Below are 17,815 nucleotides of genomic sequence, written 5' to 3' on the forward strand. Positions count from 1 at the left end.
TATAAATTCATTATAATCTTAAGCTACATTTTTTCTCATTCATCACTGCAGCATCTCCTGCTTCTTCACTATTCTTTGTGTCACATGAAACATTTGTTTTTCTCATCTTAGTCTTTGCTGCTCATTTTCTGTTACATTAGTCAGGGCCTTTCCGTACATTTTCCCAGTTGTAAAGTCAAGAGTCAATACCAACTAAAATTTACTTATACCTAAATTGTGCAGAGAAGAACCCATAAACTCCTTAAGAAATGTGATTCACATGCCATATGTGCAATCCCACCTACAGCTAGAGAGGTTCCTCCTCGAATGGTAGCAGACATGGGGAGTGTGCCAGGCAAGGTAAATGGGGATAAGACCCTAATGAAAGGAACAAGCACCTTGACTAAGACTCCTGCACTTTACAAGACAAACAAAGAAAATAACTAACAGACAAAAAACAACAACAAAGAAACAAGCAGATGAATGTGACGTTGCATAAGGACATTTCTCCCTTTTTATTTTCCTTTTTTTTTTTTTTTTTTCCCCTCCAACAGATGTGTATGAACAGCTCCAGAGTTGTTTGGTAGCAATTCCATACTCATAAGCTGCTGTACATATGATACATTTAGTCCAGCTGCTAGACTAAGTAGAAAACAGGTGTTTTATTGTGGGTAAGCCTGACTGAATGATCTAGTAAAGAAGTTTTAAAGCATAATTAAAGATTTAACATACTTTCACCTTAGCATTCTTCTCTGAATAATCACCATTTCTAAAAAAAGAAAACCTGAACAAAAAACCTTGCAAGAGTTTATGAAAGGTGTAATTGCAGCAACATTATCTGCAAACCAGGAAAAATGATGTGCAACTCTTGACAGTTTTACTGTATTAGTACCATTTTTTTTATTTTTATTATTTTTTTCTCCCAGCTGAGCAATGCAGGACTGAGCTATGGATCCGCAGGTCTGAAACCTGCTGCTGATCCAAGGTGGCGCTTGCAGAAAGAGCCACAAACTTACAAAATTGGGTACTCACACTTTAGGAAACGCCACACCAATGGCTGCCCCTGCAGTCTTCCTTTGTGTCCGATTGCTCACACTTTCCCATCCAGTCTCTAAATTATACAATTCCATACCTTATATTCCACAGACGTGTGTATTTCACACTGTGACTCAGGTCATATCTTACAGCAGGCTAATTTTGTTCTGAAGATATTACAAGCCTCTCTCTATTACAGAATATGGTGAAAGATCAGTTAAAGGTCTGCTACTACAGGTTAAAGGAAAAGCATAAAATCAGTGTCCAAATGACAGTAGGGAGCAATTCCACAGGAGTAAGAAATCTGGAGAACATCAAAGAAGGAGCCAGGAAAACACCCATTGCTCCTCGGAGGTGTCTAAAAATTTTTCTTCCCTACTCCTTAGGTTCCTCCTCAGGAGGATTTTTTCTCAGCTGAGAGAAAAAGATCTCAAATAGGGCCAAGATAAGGTGCAGGTGAAAATGCATTCACATCTTCAAAAATTACACAGAAAATACGAAAGTGAAATTATACTCTCAGGCTTACAGCACCTCAGTAGAGCCCTGGAAAACATAATTACACAATTTTACATAGCAGAGATGATACTTACAACCATTTTCCCTAGCTAATTACTAATTACTGTCTCCTCAATTTCTGGATGCCCAGCAAACGCTACCTGGGCTACATGTGCAGTCATTCTAGATGCAGCACTGAACTTCATAATGTAATTTTTAATTTTTCTGTCAATTGAAGGGCTAGAGGTCTCTTTAGCTGTAATAAAATATTGCTCGTAATCACTTCCTCCTCCTTCCTTATCAACTCCCTGAAAGGAAATTTCTTTGTAAACCTCTTAAATGTTCAGTCATTTGTAATTCTCTCTTTTTGCCTTTAAGAAAGAACTTTGTTTTCTGCTGCTTACAATATTCCCTTAATTTCCTTACAGCCAGGATTGATTAAACACATAATAACTAAACCTTCTCTCAAAAGGCAATTTGCAATGGCTATGCTACCATGCATTTTGGATTATATTTTAAAATAACTGTTTCCTCAAGGGTATTACCTAACCTCTAACACCACTAAACATTTAAAGGTTTGCATTTAAGAATCCAATTTCATATAAAAAATAACTCTGTTTATTACAACCCAGCCTTTAAATTTCAGTCAAAACTGCTGAAACTCTGCCTTTTACATATATTCCTAACTCTCTGATCCTTGATCCTGAAGTTATTTCATCCGTGGCTTTGATAAAACTATCATATTGAATAAGCATGAATCTGACCTCCCAAAGTCTTTTTTTTTTTTTTAAGATTATTCTTAAGCTATTTCAACAGATTTTTTTCAGGCTCTTCACTGACTACAGATGGAATTCTCATTAATGTCAACTATTCACATACCTTCCATAGATATACTCTGTCACTTATTGCACATTACTCTCACTTCCAATGACAGCCTTAGTTTAATTAGTTTTATTTACATTTCACCTGAATGCTCAAACTTATTTTTACATTGAAAAACAGATTTTAAAAGCTGACAAAATAGAAGGAAAATAAATAAATCTCTGTAACCACACAGATGACTAAGTAACTTATGTCAAGATTTTAAAAATACATATTTTTATTATGTGTAATATTGTAACACATTATGAATGTATTATTGAATTGTTTGGCATTTTCACAATTTTTGGTGAATTTTAATTACTACAGCAATTAAGAAGAACCTAGGAAGTACTTATAATGAGCTGAAGTCATATGCTCCAGTGTCACCCTGGAGTTTTAAGGCACCTGCCATATGTTCTCTTTAATAATTGCTACTTTTGCCTTCTGAATACAGTAAGAGAATTTACCAACTTGAAGAAGCTTCTGAGATATATGCACTTGTGACTGGAAAGGTGGAAAGAATGTCAAAATGTTCTCTCAGTCTTAAGCAGTCTGAGTTAATACCTAAGGACAAGGCCTTAAATTGACACATTTCCATGAAAAAGAAGACACCAGATGAAAAATCATCCCTTTTAAAATGTATATGAAAAATTATGAAAATTACTCTGAGTTTAGCAGTCACTGGGACTGCCAGGTAAAGTCTAAGTTGAACTCCACCTATAATGCATTTCTGCGTATTTTAATTTTCTTTATAACATTAGTTTGTTTATAGCCATTTTCATTATTAACATTTTCCAAGTCCCACAGTATTAATTCATTAAATAGTAGTTTGCTATGCTTGTCAGCTTCATGTCCCTATACATTATATAATATATATGATATATATATGATATTATATATCATATATAGTGCAATACATTATATAGTGAAATTTTTTCCTTTAGTGAGCAGAATCTCTACTAATTTTATATTGATGTTTAAAATCTCAAGCTCTAACAAGTGAATGGAGAAATACAATTTACAAACTAGACCTTTAAAAAAAGAATCACATTTTATATATGTTGAAATGCTTCAATTAAAAAAAAAAAAGTCAATAAGTTGCAAATAAATGGAAATCTATCATGGTTATTAGGAAAGTAGCTGAAGACTAAAAACTATTCTATGCAAGTCATATCCAGCACATGAAAGAAATATATGGTTTTATTTAATTAAATATGTAATTTATTACGTGCCATCATCAAAAACTAAAGTCTTAGAGAAATTAGTTCAAAAGTAATTGCTAATATAGCAATTTATTTTTAATTTGCTTCTCAGTGAATGTGGCAAACAACGTTTTTAATTGATCGTATCTTAATATTTTGGAATTGAAAATAGCATCAATTATTCATTTAGAGCCACAATGAAACATTTCAGCAAAACTACATGCATTTTCTTATGCTCATAGTGGGTGAAATCTAGATTGTACCAAAGTAAATGGAAAGTTTGCTATTCACCTTGGTGGAGCTGCAATCTCATGCTAACAGTTAACAAAAAAAGACATCAGTCATAAGATATTAAAAAATAGAAGTCAAATTCATGACTATTTTTTCTCATCAGAGGCCTCATCACAGATTCCAGTTAAAAAAATAAAATAAAATAAAATAAAATAAAATAAAATAAAATAAAATAAAATAAAATAAAATAGGCCTAAATGATTTTAAATCTTGCTCTTCTTCAGGAGCTTCCCTAAGTAAAGAACATTCAGTGTGCATTAGTAGCATTGGAAAAACAGCAGGCTCAGTTGTCCTTTTTAAGTACAAAACAGGGGTTAGCAACAGATCACCCATGGATCTATATACCTAATCTACATTTTTATGTACACCTATTTATCTTTGTGTCTCTCTATGCATACATACATGAAGGCAACAACAAAAGAAAAGTTTGTATTTCTTTGTAGAAAGTTTAAAGCTTTCATCAATTAAAATTGCCTTCTGAAAATATTTGAATATTAAATAGGACATTTCCTGCAAAGCACAGGTGCCTCTATCCCACCCAAGCCAAAACCTCACAGAAACTGCATTTCTAACATCTTCATATTGTGATGTGTTGTAAAATATTCTTTTAGCTTGATGTCATGAAAGACAGTCTAATTCCCAAGGCTTTGACACCTGCACTCTTAGCAAACCTTTGCCCAATGTTTTTATTAACTCAATTTAATGGAACCTTTTTTATGGTGACCTTAAGAATTTAATAACTCCTCAATGCAAGGACAATACCACCTGCAGGCTCCTCTGGGATTAAACTGTGGTAGTTCAATATGTCTGCAGGAACACATAAAAGAAAAGCAGGAAAAAAAATCCAGGAACTACACAAATCAGTCACTCATTGCCGAGGCTGGGTATTATGCCAGGTTATGATGCCTGCTCCAGGACATGTGACATAAAACTCTGCATCTGATATATGCTGGAGCCTACTTATTGCTGCTTAATACCATTAATCGGGCTTTGATCATGTCAGATATGCTAGCAATTTTCAATTCCAGAGTGTCTTCGTTTCTGACAGACACTCTGCATATCTTACAGATACGATCAATACTTTATTAGTCAACAACCTGACAAGAGGCACATAAATTAATCCTTTTCTGTCAACCCAGCAGTTTGTACTCTAGCAAAACCTCACCCTTGCAGTATGCACAAGACTTACCTTAATCCAATTAGGGTAAAAATGAACTTTTTTTTTCCTATGGCACTCTCCATCTATGTTAATTCAAACCTCTGAAGACAGCTGCTCTGCGGAAATAATTTTAAGCTTGACCTTTTATGGGTAAGGTTAAAATCAGTATAGATACAGATATATGCAAGGAAAGTCAATGAGTTCTCTCTCTCACTTCTCCTTTAACCTCCACTAGTACCGGAAAAATAATGCCAAATAGCACAGCTGATTTCAAAGTGACAGGGATACATTTATTATAGCTGCATAAAGGACTCTGTCAGTTTAGCTTTACACTTAGTACAGCATGTACCTTTGTTTTGCTGAGGGGTAAATTAATAATATGGAGTGACAGCCCTGTCTGTAGTATTGTAGAATTTGACAAGCAAAGGACGTTGACAGCCTACAATATGCAAAACAATTCATTTCTATTCTTTGCGATAGTTATCTGATACAACGACAACTGTTAAGGAAACAAGACTTGATTGGTAACATTATTTCTCCAGTAGAAAATGGAGGCCAGAGAAAAGGATTAAAGTGCATTTGAACCTTTTTCTGTGACAACATAGATGGGAGCAGAATCAAAACCCTGTGGTAATTACTCAACGTATGCTGGGGTGCCTTTAAGAAGGTAGTACTTAATGATTTCTTTCTCTTACTTGGACCTTCTCATGAGAGTAAGATTAACCTAACACACATATGGACCACAAATACCTTTCTTTCACCTACACTTACTTCCTCCACATCTCCTCTGTCCATACCTAACTTCCCTGGGCTATTTCCACGTAGCTAAACCCCACTCTATCCTTTGCCTAGACAGGGGAAGGAGGGCACCTAGAAGATGGTTGCACCTAGAGCCTTGCACTCTTGTTGCAGGGATCCTCTGCTGCTCACTCAGCTCCAGCTCTTGACTGAAGCCAGGAACAAGAAGACAGAAGAATGACTGCCGCAAACCGCAGCAACAGCCTTCTCCAGGGAATGCCTGTGGATATTCGGTTTGGGCCACTTCTCTTTATTGTACCATCGCACAGCTAAATGAAACTGAGAGCCTTGGCTTTGCACAGTTCCAGACCGCTCCCAGCTGTGTGCAGGACTGCTTGTGTAGGTGCTGTGATGAGGAGCAGACATGTAACCAGGCTGCCCTGTACGCTCTGGCCCTGTGCAGATTAGGGGGGGTATTCATACAAAAGGCTAGTGTATGATAATGTTACCTAATAGCTAAGGAAATAAGACCTGAAACTTTTAATATGTGAAGTGCAACCAGTATTAGCTTCTTTTGCAGTCTGGATTGTATACATACATTATCCTAGGAATGGATAGAAGACCCCCATCAAAAAAAAAAAAAAAAGAAAAAGAAGGTCTGAAATCTTTACAAGGCAAAGAAGATGAAGCAAAGATAGTATTTCTACATCTAGGAAGTGGATGACTTTTAACGTCATTTATGAGGCACTGCAATAGATACTGTAATCATCTTAAAATTAGTCCAACAGATTTCTGAACTGCAACTTTTAGCCTTAGTCACATTGAATTTTAGGATCTAAGCCTTATTTAAACCTTCAGCCATTTTATTCAGACTAAAACTTTAATCCTCATGTTTATTCCACTTTGTTTATTTATTTAGTCATTACTATCTGAAACAAGCAGCTACATTAAATCAGGAAATCCTTATTTTCCAGCATAATAAGAAAGGATCTAAGAATTTTCCCAAAGTATCAAAAAGTAAAAATCTCAACTCTGAAAAAGACTGAGGAAATAAGTCAGTAAGCTGAAAGTTTAAACATTTCTGAGGAGTTACGGATGCACAACATATATTACTTATGTGCCATCACAGTATCTTACTAGATGCAGTTCCAAACCCTTAAAACCTGTCATAGCATGCTTGTGCTGTGAGAGGATAAGTATAGGCATTCTGGGTTTGAGCAGAATATTTCTTCAGCTAGTAAGTCTTTAGCCTTTCTTCATTAAAGGTATATCAACAAGCATAACTATGTCAAATGCTGTCTCAAAGCACCTTCTATAAATGAAGGTGTGTCAAATTCAGTTCTCAAAATCTACGTGGAAATGACTAACATCCCGCTGGCACTAAGTGTCACACCATGAAGGACAGGAAGAACAGAAGAGATGAGATGAAAAGACATCTCTTTAAAGAAACATTTCCTAAAGGTAAAATTTTCTCTCTCTTTGTACTGTACTTCTCCCTAGTCCCAATAAACTTTTTGTCAAGTTGCTCTCAAATATATATATATATATAAGAAAAAAGGCAAGTTTATTGTCAAAATATAATTCTAATTATGCTCAGTGCTAAAAAGTTTGGCCATATACAGAAAAGGTATAAGTTATAAGAAGCAAGATTATTGTTTGAGGATGCTGTAGGCTGCTTTAAAGGTGAAAAAAGGCAGCATAACCAAAAGCTTGAATCAGAACTGAACAGAAGAAACGAGTCATTTGACTCCCTGTTTAAATGCCCAAACAGTTTTCACAAATACTTTCCAATGAGCACACTATAACCAGCATATAGAAGTTTGTGTTTCATTTCACAAATTCTTTGCACTGTAATAGAAAACTTAATCATACTCTATCCTCCTCCAAACGGGGTGCACATTCAGAGTCAAATTTTTGAATGCAGAGTCAATTTTTTAAATGTGTTGTTTCACATTTATGTGAGACCAGTTTAAATATTCCCCTCTTATATTAAGTATAACCCTTCTGACCTGTCTTGTAGGTGGCTGAGATTCTCCTCCTTCCCAAGACAACTTCCTTCCATTGTCATATGCAAGCTTTGTGAATGGATGGGATGTCTGAGTCAATCTGCCCAGTGATAAATTCTGGAGAAAAAAAAATAAATATATATATAGAATTTTTATTTCTTTGTGGTGCACTCATAGGAAGAAATGGTTAATTTAGAGGCAATGTTTATCCTTTCTGAAAACTGAAGAAGTCCCTGTTGCTTTCCATTCAGCCCAATCACCACATTCATTACCTTTTTTCCTTCTGCTGCAACACACAGCAAAGGAGTAGCACTTTCCTGAGATGAGAGATTGCCATGCAGTGCCCTTAGTACGAGGAGAACTGGAACGTCTTCAGGTAACTGAGGCACCTGAGAGATCCAACAGTGGTTGGGTTTCAACTGGACACTTATGGAGGCTAGATATTGACAACTACATTAAGGTTCCTAATTCATCTGAACTGAACTGCTGTAGCTTCTAAAGAACACACAAACATCAGCACAAGACGTGGAAAGTAAAACAAGCTCATTCTCCTGAAGCTGCCATATCTGAAGTGAGAGATTCTATTTTTACAACTTTTCAGGGGGTAGACGGTATGAACCCTGAAAGTAGCAGAAGAAAGCACTTAATGAGTGAAACATCGGCATAAGACGACTCTTATTATTGCAGTAGTTTCCTGTTTATTGTATGAAGAAAGGCCTTGACTGTAATTCTTTATTACGTTCATATGACAGAGGAACTTAATTTCTCAGCACCAAAATACTGTGCTGTTTCATAGCAGGAAACTCACTGAAATATTTGTTCCAGTGCCAAAGAAAAGTGGTGGGGTTTTTTGTTTTCTTTTTTTTTTTTTTCCCTATAAGATACCTTCCTCTTTCTATCATTTAGTGTTCCTCTGCCTAGATTTGAGAGTGTTTTTTAACTGGCATTTGACACTTTGAGAAATACTATCATACACTGAGAATCTCAAGTACTTTAACATCAAGAGAAAGTTTCAATAACATATAAACTAAAATACCCTGCAAATGAATTGTACCAATCATAGGGAATTAAATACATTGGCGGCAAACAGTAGTCATTAAATATATTTCAGATACTGGCTATTTCTGAACTAATAAATGGAATGACAAGGGAGACCTCTTGGTAATACATCACTAAATGTATTGCAGCAAATAGTTTCATAGTTGTATTTTTTAAAACACTATTTACAATGGTAGAATTATTGCATTTCTTAAAGATTTCAGCAGTCTTAGGTGTCACACAAGGGTACTTTTTCTATATTTTATTTGAAAAGCTTAGGCATTCCAAATCTTAGAAAAGGACAGGCCATAGTTACTCTTTTACACTTGAGAGCTACTAAATGCATCTCTTTACAGATGAAAAAGAAGTAAAGCAGAACCATGTCTACATCTCCTTGGAGATAGCCTGGCACAATAGACCAGGTCTCAGAAAGGGCAGCTAACATGTTATTGCAGTCTTCAAAACAAAACAATGATTTATTTGTTTATTTATTTATTTTTAACATTATAAGCTTTGTCTTAGGTTTTCATCAAGAATAAAAAAAAATTAAAAACTTAACCTTTTTTCCCTAATGACATCTTGAACTTTTACTGGAAATTTCTGATTTTGCATTGTGCCCAGTTAAAAAGAGAAACATGCAGAAATATGTTTAACATTTTATTTCATTTCTGTTCGTAGCTTCTATAACAAGGTTACTGGAAGAAGCATTCTAAGCCTATGCCTCTGACATACAATAATGAAGTATTTTGTTTGTATGCCACTTGAACCTGAGAAACTATAGAAGAAAAACCACAGTTCAGACAACTCATCTCTCCTTTCTTATTTGTAGCTTCGTCTGATTAAATGTTCATGAAACTTCTGACTCCTCCAGTAGATAGGCACCAGATAGGTGTCAAGATTAGGTAAATTTTCCTAAGATCAGCATGCTGACTTTTACAGAGACTGATAAACATGTTCAAGAGGGATGACAGTCTTAATTCCTCTTTTCTTTTACCCCATTGCAAAGAAGCACTGTTTGAGCTGTTCTCCTTTATCCTCTTTGCTTCTGTTCTTTAAAAGTAGACTAATAGAAAAAATATATTGAAGAAGAAAGTAAACCAAAAAATTGTAAAGGAGGGGGAGGCATAGGAAAGAAAATTAACAACCACTGGGCCCAATAAAAATGAATTATTTAACGTGGAAAAGCTTAGTTCATTTCTCAACACCTACCTTTAAAAATAAATTGTTATGGCCCATCAGTCTTCTAGCCTACTTCGAAAAGGCTGACTATTGTGAGTAAAACATTCCAAACTTATTTCACCACCAAGTAACTCTATTAATAATCAAAAATACTTGCACCAGTGAACTTATAGTTGCAATAGACTTAGGAGTCTACAAAGTGAAAATATGCAATTTATTGGTTAATAATAAATATATTTTATCAGGCCATTTTTGTTTATACAATTTCAGTTACCCAGGCAAGGGATAAACAAAAACATGCTGGTTTGCAAAGCTCACCAAAGCCCATTCGTCACACTGAAAGCAACACTCAGACACCAGATAAAGTGTGCTCCTTCACATTGTATAAAGAACAAAAAAGCCCCAAACCTGCATGCTGATATCTGTCCCTCTTTTGCAGTTTAACTAAATAAAATATTAAGAAATAAGTAAGTAAAACCTGGTAGCTTTGAAAAAAAAAAAAAAAAAAAAACAATATCAAGTAATTTAGCAACAAGCAATTAAACCACCTTTCAGTCTTATTAAAAACCCTAAAGGTTTTCCCTACCGTACTCAGTAATGGTATTAAAAAATCTTCAGGGAAAGAAAAAAAAAAAAAAAAAAGGGAGCAAGAACAATCTTTTCCTTTCGGGATTTACAACTGAGAGCATACTCTGTACATTACTTCACAATGCACCTGCCAGGTGTCAGAGCCCTAGAAAGGTGACGGGGTCTTGCCTTTCTCAACTTTGAAGTTTTTCTCTAACAAGTCTCAACAAAGGCTCTGGATGCAGCCATGTCACTGAAAGAGAGCTCCCTCTCTTTCATTCTGTTTTCAAAAACTATTCCCCCTTTAAAATGATAACCTGAAACGTGCTTGGTACATTAGAAATTGCTAGGCTTTGTACTAGAATATTCTGTAACAAAAAACAGTTTGGTGTTGGTACACTGAGGCAGAGCTTGCAGCACAGGACTATTCACATACAGAGACAAGAAACAGTTCTGTAATGACTCAGGACTCTCATAAATGAATCTGAGCCTGTGAACTGTTGTGGTTCACTTGGGATCTAGTTTTGACCCCAAGCCAAAACTTTAAAATAACTCTTGCTCAGTGTGGGTTCAAGTTTCTGCTTATGAATGAGCACTGTCTTAGTCCCTGCCTGTAAATGGCAGACAAAATTCTGTCCATATTCACCCAGAGTGGGGTAGAAAATAAACACTGAATATTGAGTTGTTATACAGGAGTCTATGAGTGTTGAAAGCCCAAACTGGGTTTGAAGAGTGGAGGGCTCTACCTCACCTAACTTCTGAGAGCTGTGCTGACCATTTACTAACAGTTGACAGGAAAACTATCTACCTCTGTTAGAACTCTAACTCTGAATAACATGAATCATCTGTGGGGGAAAATAAAGCAAAATTTGTTGGGTTGTATGAACCCTACCTTGCTCACCTAAATACAGCTGAGATTTTGGGACCGCAGCACTTAGATACATCAAGACAGTAATGTACGGTTTGAACAGAGGATTCCTCCCACCCCAACCCAGGAATCTGTAACTCTGAATCCCATAGTTATCAGGATTCTTAAAAATGAAAATCAAGTGACAAACTAACAATAAATATTGTAAATTTAAGCCAAAAACAAACAAACAAGCCACTTGGTAGACACTCATTGTAAATAAGTGAAAGAAGATTTAGAATGAGCCAGAATGGGGGACGAAGAAAGAAGCAGCACTGGTCTTCTCAATCTGTACTGAGAGTTTAAGTCCCAAAAGGGCATAAAACCGGCAAGATCGAATCATTTTTCTCTTTCCCTTGCACTCATTCTTTCCTTTCTAGTGCAGAGGTTTATACTTTATCCTCTACTGAGGCTAACAAAATTTCAGTTTCTGGGTACTTCTAATGAATTTAACATGACATCATCACACCAGAACTCCAGTATTTTCTGCTGTGGTATGCACTTTTCCCAGGAGGTATTCTCAAGGATAGGTCAAAACCACAAGATTTCATCAAGTTCTCTCAGCAGAAATGTCAGCATATTATTACTGACCAAGAAAATTTATAGCTAAATAAATATCTCAAGGGTAATTTTTTGTTCTATTAACCAAGAGAATATTATTTCCAACAAGAAGGCTGATATGACAGAATATAGTTACAGAATTACAAAGTGAATGATATGAAGACTGAAAGATGTTCAAAAAAGTGACCCAACTATCAGTATTCTTGACATGCCAGAGAAAACTCCAGAGCTAGCATATGATACATAAACATGTTTTAAAAAAACATATTTCATATGGCTCATATTTTTATGTACAATGGTAAGCCAATTAGCATTGAATAAAATGAGGAATACGTTTATTACTTTCATCTATTCCTTCCTAGGAAGGATATCATATTTTCAATGAAAAAGGAAGAAATCTACCCAGTTTAGAGCATTCTGCAACAAGCTGTGAACAGGAAGACGTCTCTTAGGAAAGAAAAGTAAGAAATATTTTATGATAGAAGTCATATAATATGTAAGCTTATATTGCTTCTTTACACGTGTACAACATGCTAATATACATCTTTCAGAAAAAAAAGTTGAATATTGTTATACTTATATGACAAGCTTATCATAAAGTTTTCCCACACTGTTTTACATACCCCATTGATACACAAGAAAACTAGTATTCCTTTGATCATGTTACTTGTCATCTGTCTCTTTAACTGAGACCTGTGCAATGACAGCTCAAACATGACAACCCAATTTCTCAGATGCTTCTACAAAGACTGCAGCAAAAGAGCAACACAAGAAAAGAGGAATCATTGTGCAAAAATCTGAACCCAGATTTTAGGCTTCAAATGAGCGGAGAAGCTGGAAGGCACATCTGAAGGACTGCTGAAAGTAGCTTCTAAGTGTGATCAGGTTGCTCAAGGCCTTGCCCAGGCAAGTTTTGCAAATCTCCAAGGATGGAGATTCCACATTCTCTCTGGGCAAGCTGTTCCAGTGTGTGAAATAATTGGTTTCTTGTCTCATACTTCAAAGAAGCGTTCTAATTTCCAACTATTTTCCTTTATTTATAATTATGTATTTGATTTTTTTTCCAGCACTAATGAAAAAAGGAAATGAAAGAGATGCTGATAACTGTAATCATGACACTATAGATGTGTAAATCTCTTAAGAATAAAGCAGACATCAGAAAACCTGAGTTTATTAACTTAATTTCAACATCCTGTTACTGCAGTGCCCTATATCATTCTTTACCATGCTATTTACTTGTAGATGTCAGATAATATGCTGAATAGAATACAGTTAATGGTTTGACAGATAGATGCTGGAAAGAAACAGATAGCTGACTGCAAAGATTAAAAACAATAACAACAACAGCAAACTACCATTATCTGAAATTTTATCTGATAAAGAGTTCAGCATCATAATAATTTATCTGACACTGACCTGTACATGTACAAGTCTACTAGGAGATACTAATCACAAGAATATGGTCAGCACACAACTTTAAATGTTCCATCTATAATCACATGCCCAGTATGCTGAATCAGTTTCTATTTTATACTTGGGGTTTTCTTAGAACCTACTTTCCCTCAGTGCATTCTTTTTTTCAACTCAGAAAACATAAGGACACTAAAGAAATGGGACAGTGTTTTAAGACCCTAGAAAAGGGGCAGTGCCGAAGGCAGGAGGCTGACAGTGATGCAGTTACTTCGGAAATACAGCAAGTCCCTCATCTCCTGCAGAGCAAAGTATCTTTAAGAGGATGCGGCTATATTTATCTGCTGGTTGCTACAGAGAAGTATAAGAAAATGGCCTTGTCTTATTCCCTTAGGAGACACTTGCATAGGAAAATCAGTAACTCAGTAGCCCTTAAAATTAAAGGAAGACAGCTAAGTATCATCCTTCATTTTCTGAAAGTGAGAAAATATCTAATTTTTTTTCCTGAGTTGTCCAAAACTATTCACCATTTCCTATACTTTCTTTAGGTTTTGCTTCATTTGCTTTTGGTTTCATTTTATTTTTGAAATGGTAGGTTTTTCAATGAATGTGTAGGAGAAGGTAAAATAATGCCAGCCTTGATCAGACTAGCAAAGCATCTATCCTAATATCAAATATTTCAGAATGTATGTTCCGATATACTGCTCCTTTAAGCAATTCCAGATTACATCTTTACGCCATCAGATGCTGCAACGTAACAGCTTCCTGATATCCCCTACATTAGAGATGTTCATCTTTGCTCTTTTCACAGCCATCTCTCATGCTTAGCTGTGTAACTCTCTCTCACCATCATGTCATAGCACTTTTTTTTTTTTTACATGTTCACCTTTACTTAGCTTTTAACAGCTTCTGTGTTGAGATTTGTAATGCTATTTGACGGCCAAAAACTGCATAAAGATTCTCAGTATTTTCCCTTGTCTCTTCCTCAACAATTTAATATTTGTACTTTATATATTTGTACTTTAATATTTGTAGTAGGCTTTAGATAATACTTTGACAATAACTCTTTCACATTTGGCCATGGGTCACAAACATTTGCACAGAACTGCTTTTAAACCAGAAAGGGCTTTCCAGAATGGAGGAATGGCTGTAGGGTTGGATTTCCTGGTTTTCTGGAAAAGTTCTATGTTTGGAGTGTTGCAAACCAGTTGTTTCTCCCTCTCCTTGCCCTCCTCCACGCCTAAGATGAAATAAGAGTACACATCTTCATTCTCTAGTGATTGTAGCAGAATTGTTGTCTCCATGTTTGCTAAATGGTTCAGTGCTGTGGCTTTCTTTGGACAGTAAATGAACAATTATACCTTTAAAGCTAGTAGATACATAAAATGTACCTTGATTTTTCTTACTATAAAACATCAGGTGTAGAATTACCCAAGGGGAGAGTGGCTAAGAAACTGTTGCTTTCTTCCCTTCTCCCTTCTGTGTTAGCTTGCACAGATTAAAAGCCAAGTGACCACACTGTATGTCTGGAAACTGAAATAATGTGCAGGTCTGCTTCTAGCCTCCCCAATTACTGTTGAATTTTCAGTCAAGAACCATGACTGATTTTGTAACTCAAACATCATTTTATTTTCTTTAGTTATTATTAAACTGTGGTTATTTATTTCTATTTTTATTTATTTTTTGCTATTTGCAAGCCATTTTTCAGTAAAATCAAAAGAACAAACTAAATATATTGCAGGTAATCCAGTACAAAAAAGCACAACATCAATTTAATGAGAACTCTGTTATTCATTTGGCAAATGAGACAGTGGAGTGGCACTGACATATGTAGAACAGGGACTAGTTGGAGATTAAAATACATTGATTAATGAGTGGCAAAGAGCAGCTTAATGCAACTCGCTGATAAAACTGTCACTGATCTTGCTCTCTATCTGGGATTCCAAGAGAAAATGATGGGAAAGCCATTCTGTGCCATTAATGACAACTGAGTAAAATGTGCCAATGAGAGCTAATAATACACCTGCATGACACAGACCATTAAGCAGCCAGTTACAACAGTCTCAAATAACACAAACAAATGAAAATGACATTTATGGTCAAACCCTTGTCTTATTAAGCTGTTAAATGCTTTTCAAAATAATTAATACGACCTGGAACTGATCGTTCAAAAATTTAAACAACTGCCCTGTCTGCTTTCTCCTAGTTAATAATTATTTCAGCCAGCACTGATAAGATGTGAAACAATGAGAAGCAGAACAGTATGGAAGGAAATGCTTTCTGCAGTAATTCAGAAAATCTGAAAGTCTGCAGAAACAAACAGAAAGGACTTCCACCATCATGAAAAGCTGCTGCCAGAACACTCTTCTAGGTATGTAAATAAAGTATGTTTTGATGTTAAAAGCAAAAATGAATAGCACCAGAAACTATAGGAATGAGAAATATAAGCAGCATCCTATTTATCCTTTCTTTTCCAACTGCACGGGAAAGGTGCAAGAATATTTTCTGATCTCCTGAATGTGATTTTAAAAAAATAATATTGGAAATAACAAATATGTCATAGCTGTTCCTTCTGCATATGAGGAGCTGTTGCGAGACCTAGCTAAAAGGATTTGGATACCACTCCCATGGTACTGGTCATCTTTCCTGTATCTTTACGAGGATCTGCACTGCATTCAGCTTCAGATCACAAGGAAGAAAAAGACAACGCATTCTCGAACAACTCCTTGAAGGCATGTGAAGACTACTTATATATGCAAAACCAAATGAGAGCTGTTTGCACTGAATGTATTATGTCCTCACATATTATGTCTTCTAAAACCTCTCAGACGGAGAGTGTTGACAGGACCACAGATGGACAGCAAACCCTCCTTGAGGTTATGGTCCTCCTTCTGTCTCCTGAAGGCTGCACTGTCAGCATCCTTGGGCCCATGCAAAGGAGGACACTGTTCTCATTCCTCTATGAAGTGAAAGATTATCTGATCCTGCTGCTCTCGTTCTAGAGTTGGGAAAATCAGGTTAATTACTCTAGCTAGCTAAATATCAGAATCAAGATGCCTGGAGATCAGCATCCAGAGAAAAGAAGGTAACACACAGCTGACACAACCATGATGTGGATCTAATAATACTTGGACCCAGGGTGGGGGTGAGGGGCTCACAGAGGGTCACAAACAATTATTGAGAACCAAAGCTAATCAATACTTTCAAAAAAGGCAAACCCTTGATCGAAATAAATTATGTTCTCTCGAGCATCTTAAAGATCACTGCAATTACTATGTTTAATCTCTCCCAAAATATGTTTTAGGTTTCTTTTTGCATAACTCTGTTCATACCAATTAATATTCAGAATCTTCTTCCAGCAAACAAGATTTATACATAAATCTTATACATACATAAATGTATGGGTAACTAAATGCCCAATTTAAATAGTTCCAACACAGCAATTTAGTACCATAGTTTTTCAAACATTGTGTTAAAAACGTTTCTTAGTCATCTTTGTTGTGAGAAATAATGATAAAACATTTTTATTAGAGAAGCCTAGACTTTATTTCAAGCCAAATCAGTTCAGACACTGTAATGAAATCTTATTCCACTAAGTAAAAGGATAAATTTATGAGCGTTTAAAATGCACTTTACTGGTTACTTTTTCATTAGGAAAAAAAGTGTTAAAATCGTAACTACAGATTTCTGCATTAATTTCCAAATAAGAGTCTTATTTTTCATTGAAACCATCTAGGTTGGTGAATATCTTGATTCTAAGACAGAGTCCAGACGTTTTGGCTATAGTGGTGCAAATAAAGTGTAACTCCACTCATTTGAAAGAAGCTGTACTACAATGAAGCAAGCAAGTAGAGGACAAAGCTTGTGCACAATTCCTAAAAACAACGAGATACAATTCAAATCTATTTTACTGTGCAGATTGCTACACAACATAATCTACTATCTTCCCACTTTTCCCATTTACAAGCCTATTAAAGTAACCTGTTAAGTGAGAGGTACTTTAATTGACTTTTCTTGTTTTCTTCTATTGCAATGTCATCTACTTGGTTTAGTTCAAGTGCATCTTTATCATTCTACCCAAATTCAGTTGCCTTCCTCTTTTCCCTTGGCTTAAATCTTTTTTTTTTTTTCCTTTTTTTTCTTTTTTAGCCTTTGTCAGTCTGGTTGTAGAGTCTCTTGGGCAAAGACCAGCTGTTAATATGCACAGCATCTCCCTCTCTGTAATCAGTAGTTCTGAAAGGTTGTTACTAATGTTCTCAGAGGACTACTACAAATCATGAATAAGTAGGAAGCCTCCACCATTTCAGGAAAGCTCTGCAGCTTGGATATTAGATCACCTCTTTTTATTTTCTGCTCTTTGCACATCAATTCATACACTAGTGACAAA

General features: G+C 35.6%; 1 protein-coding gene across 6 annotated transcripts in view; it reads right to left on the reverse strand.

Moving 5' to 3' along the window:
• LOC310903460 (uncharacterized protein) overlaps positions 1 to 17,815 on the reverse strand; it is a 490,104-nt gene that overhangs the window by 263,713 nt on the left and 208,576 nt on the right. For 3 of the 6 annotated variants that reach the window (XM_083846779.1, XM_083846778.1, XM_083846777.1), the window contains exon 4: positions 7,770 to 7,883. The exons of the other annotated variants lie outside the window; for them this stretch is intronic. The gene's annotated coding sequence lies outside the window, so the exon portion shown is untranslated. The remainder of the gene's footprint in view (positions 1 to 7,769; positions 7,884 to 17,815) is intronic. 6 annotated transcript variants of the gene reach the window in all.

The sequence above is a fragment of the Anser anser genome (assembly GCF_964211835.1).
Source record: "Anser anser genome assembly, chromosome: 8".
NCBI lineage: Eukaryota > Metazoa > Chordata > Aves > Anseriformes > Anatidae > Anser > Anser anser.